The sequence below is a fragment of the Orcinus orca genome, chromosome 8, assembly GCF_937001465.1.
Source record: "Orcinus orca chromosome 8, mOrcOrc1.1, whole genome shotgun sequence".
Classification (NCBI taxonomy): Eukaryota; Metazoa; Chordata; class Mammalia; order Artiodactyla; family Delphinidae; genus Orcinus; species Orcinus orca.
In genome coordinates this window covers 91,883,267-91,894,292 of record NC_064566.1, presented here as the reverse complement: position 1 = coordinate 91,894,292, position 11,026 = coordinate 91,883,267, and positions in this window count along the sequence as shown.

Below are 11,026 nucleotides of genomic sequence, written 5' to 3'. Positions count from 1 at the left end.
ACGAAACAACAGTTTTCCAGACAACAGACATCAGACAAGGAAGGACAGTGATCCCTTAGAGATGGGAAACAAATCAGGTGGGTCTTAGGATTGCCCCAGCTTCCTGCCTGAGATGTAGGCCATAGCATGGTGGGTGGGGGGTTGGGTGGGTGAGAGACATCCCAAGGAGATCCCAGAGGCCTTCCTGAGTTGAGGAGGTAGAGCTTAGAGTCTGGGGAGGCCAAGGCAGCTAGAGTTCAAGGGCAGAGAGGAGACAGTGGCACTGAGAGCTCCCCAGACATCTGTACGGGTCCCCCTTCCAGTCTACCACTGAGCACTAACCAGAACATGCATGTGGAGAAACTACCCAATGTCCTTCCACTAAGCTGATGACTTGCAGGGGTGGTGAGGAGTTTAAGGACGGATGAGGACAAGGGGTGGTGACTGGGTCTCACCTGAAAGGCTATTCAACAAGGTAATCTGTGAATGTTACCAGAACCGTGAGGCAGAGTCACGGTCTAGAGGCTCTGGGTTGTAACTGTTGAGATTCAAGAGGGTGATTGAGATGGTGAGACAAAGGGGGAGATAAACGGATGATGCTGGGCATCTTCCTTTAGGGTCCCTGGTGCTCTGCTACTGGCTCTTTTGTAGAATCATGAGTGGTTCCTTTAAGGACTGCCCTGGGCTAAATATCTGGAAACTTCTAACTCTTATAATAATCTTCCCCATATCTTACACAGACCAATTTTCTGAGTAGTGGAGAGTTATTACTCTCCCAGCACCCCTCCCTTTTTTCTTCTAGTCAATTGCATCCCCCTCCTCCTAAGACCTGGGGCCTGAATGGGGGTGGCCATCTTCTGACATGAACCCACAGAGAGTGGACTCTGGGTCTAGCTAAGCCACTGTGTCAGCCCCAGACCAGAGTGACTCCTCAGGAGGTGGACACGTGGTCTAAGGCAGGCCAATCACAGCTCTTTCTTGGAACTTTTTTTTCACACAAGAACTGGGAGAAGAACTTCCTTCCTCTATGGTGGTAAACCTAGGATGATGGGATCTTAGAAACTGCAGGTGGCCACATCCTCAAGGAAAATGCTGTTAGTGATTAGAAAGAAAAGATGACACAGAAAGAAGTAGAAATGATAAATGGAGTGAGAAAGACCTTTAGGGATTTAAGTTATTAGGTTTGGGCATTCCTGATGCCGTCATTATGTGAGACAACAAATTCCCCATTTTGCTAAACTAATTCAAACTGGCTTTCTTTTATCCACATCAAAAGAAGATATAAGGAATACACTGTGATTTCTTATATCTAATTTCTGAAGTAAGAGAAAATACATTTAGTCCTTGTTCCCCATGACACTTCTTTAGATATTTGAAAATTAGTATTACATCATTCCTAAAGTATGTAATTTTTTCCAAGAAAAATATTCCAGTTCTTTCAACTAGTCCTAATATTCCATGGTTTCCAGGCCCCTCCCTATGCTGGTTACTCTACTTGGGGTATTTTCTAGTTGCCTGTGATCATCCTGAAATATGAAAACCTAATAAGTAAGGTGCCCCCAACTTGGTCCTATCAGTGACTGGCCCACACTCTGGGTGCAAATTCTTCTGTTAATACAACCTAAGGCAAAGTCAATATTTTAGGCAACTCCATTATTCTTGGATAAATTGAGATTGTGTTTATTCTGAATCTCCAGTTTTCACATGAATTCTGCAGAGCCAGATATCCCCAACCCCACAATTTTTGGACTATCTTTTTGAAGGGTGAAGGAGGGGAAATGCATTTTAGATACCAGCTGATTAATTATCTTGTTAGAAGTACTGAGACTATATTTTACACTGATACTCAAAATTTCCAGCTCTTATCTCCAGCATCAGGTGATTACCTGAGTTGACTTCAAGCTAAAATGCAAGGATAAATTTCAATTTTGATTCAATCAACTGCACATAAAAAATTAAAATCTACCAAATCCCTATCGTGTGTAATAAGTACCCATGCCATCTATTTATCAGCTTTATGTGAAGTCTTCTACAAATTCCCCAGGCAGGACTGATTGTGCTTACCTCTGCATTTCCATACCATTTGAACTATGCTTCTCACAGAAGAAATAACTGTGTTACAATTATGAGTTTATATTCTACTGAGTGGTTCATCCCCGGAGAGCAAGGACTGTGTCTTATCCAACTATTTGTGCATATTAAAGTTGCATTCATTTTCCAAACATTCACTCATTCCACAAATATTTATTGAGCAATTACTATGTATCAATGTTCTCCATGTTGGGAATCCAGTGGTTAAAAAAACTGATGTGGTCTCTACCCTCATGGAGAAGACAGGCAATAAACAAGCAAGGAACAAATCCAGAAAGTAGTTAAATACTATGAGGGAAAGGTAATAAAATGGTGGGTAAGCAAGTACAAACCTACCTAAGAATTTCAGGAAGGCTTCTAAGAGGAGGTCAAATTTATGTTGAGACATGAAGTTCAAAGAAGGAACAATATTGGGGACTTCCTGATGGCACAGTGGTTAAGAATCTGCCTGCCAATGCAGGGTCACGGGTTCAAGCCCTGGTCCAGGAAGGTCCCACATGCCACGGAGCAGCTAAGCCTGTGCGCCACAACTACTGAGCCTGCGCCCTAGAGCCCGTTCTCCACAACAAGAGAAGCCACAACAATGAGATGCATATGCATCACAACGAAGAGTAGCCCCCACTCGAAGCAACTAGAGAAAGCCCGAGTGCAGCAACGAAGACCCAATGCAGCCAAAAATAAATAAATAAATAAATTTATTATTTTTTTAAAAAAAGGAACAATCTTGGGAAAAGTATCATAGTCAGAGGAAAAGGGAAGCATAAAGTCTCCAGAATGAGAAAGAGCTTGGCTTTTTCCTTATGTGAAGAACTTGAAGAAGTCCGGTGATTACAGATAGACCTGAGGGCATGAGGGGACTTCGGAGAGACAACGTGCTTATAGGACATGAGAAGGAATTTGGAGTTTATTCTCAGAGAAATGGGAGGCCACTGATAGGTTTGAAGTAGGAGAATGACATGATCCTGTTTATGGTTTTAAAATTGTTTTCTTGTCCAGGGTACAGATGAGTTTGGAGGGAAGTGAGTATAGAGCAAAAGACCCCAACGAGGCCATTGGAATCATCCATAGAAAGGGTGATTATAGCCTAGACCATGGGAGTGGAAGTGAAAGTGGGGAGAAAACATGGATTTTGGGTATATTTTAGAACAAGAAATCACGAGATTTGCTACTAAGCTGAATTATGTGGATGAGGAAGAGGAAGGAATCAAGGTGACGTTCATGTTTTGGGCTTAAGTAAATGCATGGTTGGAGGTGCTATTTACTAATATGGGTTCAAATGGAAAAGGGACAGTCATGGTGGAGAGAGGTAAGAATTCTATTTTGGGTGCATTAAGTTTGAGGTGCCTGTGAGGTAAGTCACAGGAGGAGAGGTTGAGTAGGCAGTAGGGTATCTGAGTCTGTAGCTGAGAGAGAGATATAAATTTTGGAGCCATCAGCATATAGATGTTATTTAGAGCCAAGGAAATGAATGAGATTACATGGGGGAAAGACCCCATCAATGTTTACTGAGCGACTCAATGGATGCCGGGAGAGGGCTGGAGGCTGGTGATTCCCTAACTGAATGAAGAGTCGGCTTGGCAGTGGGGATGGAGGGGAAGATGAGCATGGTTTGGATTGGTGAGTTGGAGGTGCCGGATCCTCACTCAGTCAGAGATTTCCAGCAGGTGTTCACACATGTGTGCATGTGCTTTGGGGAGAATCACAGCTAAAGAGAAACACGTAGGATTCATGGGCGCCTTGGGAGGTTGTGCTGTTGGAGTGAATAAGATGGCTGGGAAGGTCGTATAGAGCAGGAAGAGAGGAGCATTACTGATGGAAGCCCAGTGGCCACAGTGCTCAAGGTGGGCAGAGGAGAAGGGAGCCTTTGAGGAGGAATGGCCAGAGATGGGGGGCAGAGCAGCTGTGACAGCATTGGGTAGACCCAGGTCAGAAAGAGTTCACTGTCAACAGCACCAATTGCTATAGAGTGGGGCTAAGGTCGCTGGATTGGGCAAATTCAAGCTGACTTTCAGAGAGCAGTCTCAGAAGAATGGAGGCAGCATCTTCCCGAACAGTGAATGAGAGATGGGCTGGAGGAAATTGTGGCTTATTCCTTCAGGAGGCTTACTAGAGACAGGAAAAGTTCATTTGAGGGAAAGGTGGTCTCAGAAAAGATCTTCTTTAGTATGAAGGAGTAAAGAGCTACTAACCTCTATTGATTGAGGATCCGTGTAGTAGGAAGAATGTCATTGTTGCACTAACAGCTGGCACCAGACTTCCTCACAGGGAAAGGACTGACTTTATTCAGGAAAGTTCTTTGACAGGGTGTTTTGGATGAGAAAGATAAAGTTCCAAGCACTGGTATGGAAAGATAAAGCAAACTAAGGAAATACGCAAACAGCTCTGTGTAAGGAAATGAACACAAATTCGGGGTCTGGGATGGGCAGAAAGAGGGAAGAAGGAGGGTGATGAAAGGGAAAAGGAGGGAGGGAAGAGACGAGATGGCAGAGGCTGAAGTGTGCAGAGAGCTGGCCAGTGAGGAAACCTTGGAGCAAGCCTTGGGGAGGGTTGAAGGACATTTAAAAATAGGAGTGGTATCATAATCACTTAAAGTTGTTTGGGGTACCACCATGCAAACGCTCTCTGCTCCCTCGCATTTCAAACAAAACCCACTGCACCCACAGACTCAGAGTAAGAGGGTTTGGGGGAATGAAGGAATCAGGGTGGTGTCCACTATGAGTTTGCTTGGAGGATGAGTCCCAAATTGAACAAGCTCAGAGGTGACCGGGAGAAGCGTAAATGCCTCCTCCAAGCATCTTTGGAAAGACTGGGTTTTCTCCTACAAGTGGGACTGGGGGTGCAGGCCAATTTCATTTGAATCTCGGAGGACAGGGTTGACTCCCACTGACATCAGTGTATGCATACTCTGGGCAAGACACGGTCTGCTAAAGACTTTCATAGTTATTTATTTTTCAGAACAACCCTGAAAGGTAAATATTAGAGTATTAGCTCCTATTTTTCACATGAGCAAAGTGTGACTCATAGAGGTTAAGTAAATTGTTCAAGGTCACACAGAGTTTATTAGTGAAGGGATGATTGCAATTCAGATCTCTCTGACTCTGATGCTCTTTTTATGTCACCAAACTGACTGTACCTGTGACCTGGGCTGATGAGAGGCAGGTAGAAAGACTGAAAACATTAATAGGTTGAACAAGACAAGAAAGAGAGAAAGAGGGGGGAGCTCTATGACGGAGAGAGGAGGTGCTTGATGAAGTGAAGTGATTCCCCTATCCCTCTCTACCCCTACCTTCCTTCCATCTGCTCAGGAGATTCTGAGACTGGCATCACGCTGCTGGGCAAAACATGAGAGCAATTAGAGGCCTCTCCTCTCCTGTTTAATTTTGGATGCGTAGCCCCTTTATAGAGTAGTTACTTTCTATTTGGCTGAGCAGATATGAGCTATGTTAATTCTCTAATTGGGCCGACCGCCCTGGGTGCTTGATAAGCATTTGGTACCAAACAGCGTTGTTCCAACTGAAATAGCCTCTCCTTAAAGCTATCCGTGCCCATGCGCAGGCCCTCAGGCCTCTACATGCTTCAAATAAGCTTAAACTGCACACTTAATATTTCTCAGCAGGAACCCAGGCTCCCATAGCACTTTGTTTTTGCCGAGGATTACTCTAGGTTATGCTCTGGCTTACTTATGCTAAATGATAATTCCCCCATGCCCGGACGTGAGAACATGGCCTCGATTCATAAATCTGCTGCTTCTTGGTCTCCGCTACCGTCTGTAGGCCCTTAGTAATCATCGATGGGATGTTTGCTTTGCTTGTGTTTGGGAAATGGCAACGCATGTGTGTGCTGGAGAGAACTCTGGGATGTGAGTTGGGAAACCTGGCTGGTAGTCGAGGTTTCCACTGAAGAGCCAGCCAAGGCATTTGCTTTCCTAGTCCTCAGTTTTCTCATATTCAGTGAGGGGTTTGGGCTAGATGGGGAGAGCAAACATGTCACCTCCTCGTCCTAAGCCCATGGCAGACAAGACGGGTCTCCTGCCTCAGGAGCCAAGCTCATCACAGGGCTCTAGGCAGCATTATTAGTAGATTAGATGTAACACCATGGGTCATCATCATTTTTTCCATTCAAAGAAGAAACGGCCCACTCTGAGGGTTGGGAGTTGTTCCCAGCCTCAAGGAAGGGCTGCGTCTAACCTGTCCCAGACATAAAGGACTCTGTCAGCATCTTAATTTCATCCAGGATCCTATCATTTTCTTTAATAACCTCTATGGCCTTTTAGTAGCCCTTCCTGTTGGGTATTTCTTTGGCTTCAATCTTTACACTGTCCTGTTAAAATGTTAGCCTGTGTCTCCATTTTTTGTTCTTTAGTAGGATAGAAGAATATTAGGTTTTATAATTTCAAATCACCAACTGATGGCTGTTAAGAAGAGCCAACATTTATTGAGGGCTATGTACCTGTCACTGTGTTGGGTGCCTTACATACCTTAGCTCCTTTATGCTGGGCTACCAGTGACCTTGGGGTTGATGGTCTCTATCATATACCCTAATCGGCTGGCAAACTCCCTTGCCTCTATAATTGAATTGCTGAGAATTCCAAGGGGAAATCCCATACCAGTGTCAATCTTAGCTCTGTACTGCAGCTACATTTTGGCCAATGATTTTGTCATTGGCAGCTTTCATTCTTACCCCTCCCTATCCTCATCCTCTTCTCTAGTCTCAAGAATCCTTCCAGTCTTCTTCCTTCACACTCTAAGCAGATGTCTTCATCATGATTTCATTTTAAAAGTTAGAAAATTGAAGTGATAGAGCATTATCTCTCAGATGTCCTCACTTCAGCTTTATGCTCTAGGATCTTTCTTCTTGGACATGGTTAACTCCCTACCATCTCTTGATCCCATTCTCCTCCATCAACCTGGGACTTCACTCCCTTGTTCTTTCTCTCTCCACCAACTTCCTTCTCCTTGCCCTTCTCTTCATCCTTTAAAGAGACTCAGATTTCTCAAATCCTAAACAACTCTCCCTTGATCCCGGGTCCTTTGTATTTTTTTTCCCTCTCTAGACAACTTGCTTGCAAGAATAACCTACTACACCTGTTTTCATACCTTGTATTCACTCCATTCATTGGGACCTGACTTAACGTCTCTCCCTCCCCCATCTCGTGACCTCACTGGTCTGTCAAAGGTCAGTGAGGGACTACATATTACTAAACCAGGTGACGTTTTCAGTCCTTTTGCTAGACTTTTCTGTATCGTTAAATGTAATAACCACTCTCTCCTTCCTGAAATTCTCTGCTCCCTTATTTATTTTAAACATCTTTATTGGAGTATAATTACTTTACAATGGTGTGTTAGTTTCTGCTTTATAACAAAGTGAATCAGTTATACATATACATATGTCCCCATATCTCTTCCCTCTTGCGTCTCCCTCCCTCCCACCCTCCCTATCCCACCCCTCTAGGCGGTCACCGAGCCGATCTCTCTGTGCTATGCGGCTGCTTCCCACTAGCTATCTACCTTACGTTTGGTAGTGTATATATGTCCATGCCACTCTCTCACTTCGTCCCAGCTTACCCTTCCCCCTCCCCATAGCCTCAAGTCCATTCTCTAGTAAGTCTGTGTCTTTATTCCTGTTTCACCCCTAGGTTTTTCATGACCTTTTTTTTCCCTTAAATTCCATATATATGTGTTAGCATACGGTATTTGTCTCTCTCTTTCTGACTTACTTCACTCTGTATGACAGACTCTAGGTCTATCCACCTCATTACAAATAGCTCAATTTCGTCTCTTTTTATGGCTGAGTAATATTCCATTGTATATATGTGCCACATCTTCTTTATCCATTCATCCGATGATGGACACTTAGGTTGCTTCCATGTCCTGGCTATTGTAAATAGAGCTGCAATGAACACCTTGGTACATGACTCTTTTTGAATTATGGTTTTCTCAGGGTATATGCCAGTAGTGGGATGGCTGGGTCGTATGGTAGTTCTACTTTTAGTTTTTTAAGGAAGCACCATACCGTTCTCCATAGTGACTGTATCAATTTACATTCCCACCAACAGTGCAAGAGGTTCCCTTTTCTCCACACCCTCTCCAGCATTTATTGTTTGTAGACTTTTTGATGATGACCATTCTGACTGGTGTGAGATGATATCTCATTGTAGTTTTGATTTGAATTTCTCTAATGATTAAGGATGTTGAGCATTCTTTCATGTGTTTGTTGGCAATCTGTATATCTTCTTTGGAGAAATGTCTGCCCATTTTTGGATTTGGTTGTTTGTTTTTTGGATATTGAGATGCATGAGCTATTTGTAAATTTTGGAGATTAATCCTTTGTCAGTTGCTTCATTTGCAAATATTTTCTCCCATTCTGAGGGTTGTCTTTTCTTCTTGTTTATGGTTTCCTTTGCTGTGCAAAAGCTCTTAAGTTTCATTAAGTCCCATTTGTTTATTTTTGTTTTTATTTCCATTTCTCTAGGAGGTGGGTCAAAAAGGATCTTGCTGTGATTTATGTCATAGAGTGTCCTGCCTATGTTTTTCTCTAAGAGTTTGATAATGTCTGGCCTTAAATTAAGGTCTCTATCCATTTTGAGTTTATTTTTGTGTATGGTGTTAGGGAGTGTTGTAATTTCATTCTTTTACATGTAGCTGTCCAGTTTTCCCAGCACCACTTATTAAAGAGGCTCTCTTTTCTTCACTGTATATTCTTGCCTTCTTTATCAAAAATAAGGTGGCCATATGTGCATGGGTTTATCTCTAGGCTTTCTATCCTGTTCCATTGATCTATATTTCTGTTTTTGTGCCAGTACCATACTGTCTTGATTACTGTAACTTTGTAGTATACTCTGAAGTCAGAGAGCCTGATTCCTCCAGCACTGTTTTTCTTTCTCAAGATTGCTTTGGCTATTCCGGGTCTTTTGTGTTTCCATACAAATTGTGAAATTTTTTGTTCTAGCTCTGTGAAAAATGCCACTGGTAGTTTGACAGGGATTGCATTGAATCTGTAGATAGCTTTGGGTAGTATACTCATTTTCACAATGTTGATTCTTCCAATCCAAGAACACAGTATATCTCTCCATCTATTTGTATCATCTTTAATTTCTTTCATCGGTGTCTTATAATTTTCTGTATAGAGGTCTTTTGTCTCCTTAGGAAGGTTTATTCCTAGATATTTTATTCTTTTTGTTGCAGTGGTAAATGGCAGTGTTTTCAGATTTTTCATCATAAGTGTATAGGAATGCAAGAAATTTCTGTGCATTAATTTCGTATCCTGCTATTTTAGCAAATTCATTGATTAGCGCTAGTAGTTTTCTGGTAGCATCTTTAGGATTCTCTATGTATAGTATCATGTCATCTGCAAACGGTGACAGCTTTACTTCTTCCTTTCTGATTTGGATTGCTTTTATTTCTTCTTCTTCTCTGATTGCTGAGGGTAAAACTTCCAAAACTATGTTGAATAATAGTGGTGAGAGTGGGCAACCTTGTCTTCTTCCTGATCTTAGTGGAAATGGTTTCATTTTTTTACCATTGAGGACGATGTTGGCTGTGGGTTGGTCATATATGGCCTTTATTATGTTGAGACAAGTTCCCTTTATGCCTACTTTCTGGAGGGTTTTTATCATAACTGGGTGATGAATTTTGTCAAAAGCTTTCTCTGCATCTATTGAGATGATCATATGGTTTTTCTCCTTCAATTTGTTAATATGGTGTATCACACTGATTGATTTGCATATATTGAAGAATCCTTGCATTCCTGGGATAAACCCCACTTGATCATGGTGTATGATCCTTTTAATGTGCTGTTGGATTCTGTTTGCTAGTATTTTGTTGAGGATTTTGGCATCTATGTTCATCAGTGATATTGGCCTGTAGTTTTCTTTCTTTGTGACATCTTTGTCTGGTTTTGGTGTCAGGGTGATGGTGGCCTTGTAGAATGAACTGGAGAGTGTTTCTCCCTCAGGTATATTTTGGAAGAGTTTGAGAAGGATAGGTGTTAGCTCTTCTCTAAATGTCTGATAGAATTCTCCTGTGAAGCCATCTGGTCCTGGAATTTTGTTTGTTGGAAGATTTTTCATCACAGTTTCAATTTCAGCGGTTGTGATTGGTCTGTTCATATTTTCTATTTCTTCCTGGTTCAGTCTCAGAAGGTTGTGCATTACTAAGAATTTGTCTGTTTCTTCTAGGTTGTCCATTTTATTGGCATATAGTTGCTTGTAGTAATCTCTCATGATCCTTTGTATTTCTGCAGTGTCAGTTGTCACTTCTCCCTTTTCATTTCTAAATCTACTGATTTGAGTCTTCTCCCTTTTTTTCTTGATGAGTCTGGCTAATGGTTTATCAATTTTGTTTATCTTCTCAAAGAACCAGATTTTAGGTTTATTGATTGTTGCTATTGTTTCCTTCATTTCTTTTCATTTATTTCTGATATGATCTCTATGATTTCTTTCCTTCTGCTAACTTTGGGGTTTTTTTTGCTCTTCTTTCTCTTATTACTTTAAGTGTAAGATTAGGTTGTTTATTTGAGATGTTTCTTGCTTCTTAAGGTAGGATTGTATTGCTATAATCTTCCCTCTTAGAACTGCTTTTGCTGCATCCCATAGCTTTTGGGTTGTCGTGTTTTCATTGTCATTTGTTTCTAGGTATTTTTTGATTTCTTCTGACTTCTTCAGTGATCTCTTAGTTACTAAGTAGTGTATTGTTTAGCCTCCATGTGTTTGTATTTTTTATAGATTTTTTCCTGTAACTGATATCTAGTCTCACAGCATTGTGGTCAGAAAAGATACTTGATATGATTTCAATTTTCTTAAATTTACGAGGGCTTTATTTGGGATCCAAGATTTTTTTTTTTTTTTTTTTTGCTGTACATGAGCCTCTCACTCTTGTGGCCTCTCCCATTGTGGAGCACAGGCTCTGGATGCACAGGCTCAGTGGCCATGGCTCATGGGCCCAGCCACTCTGCAGCA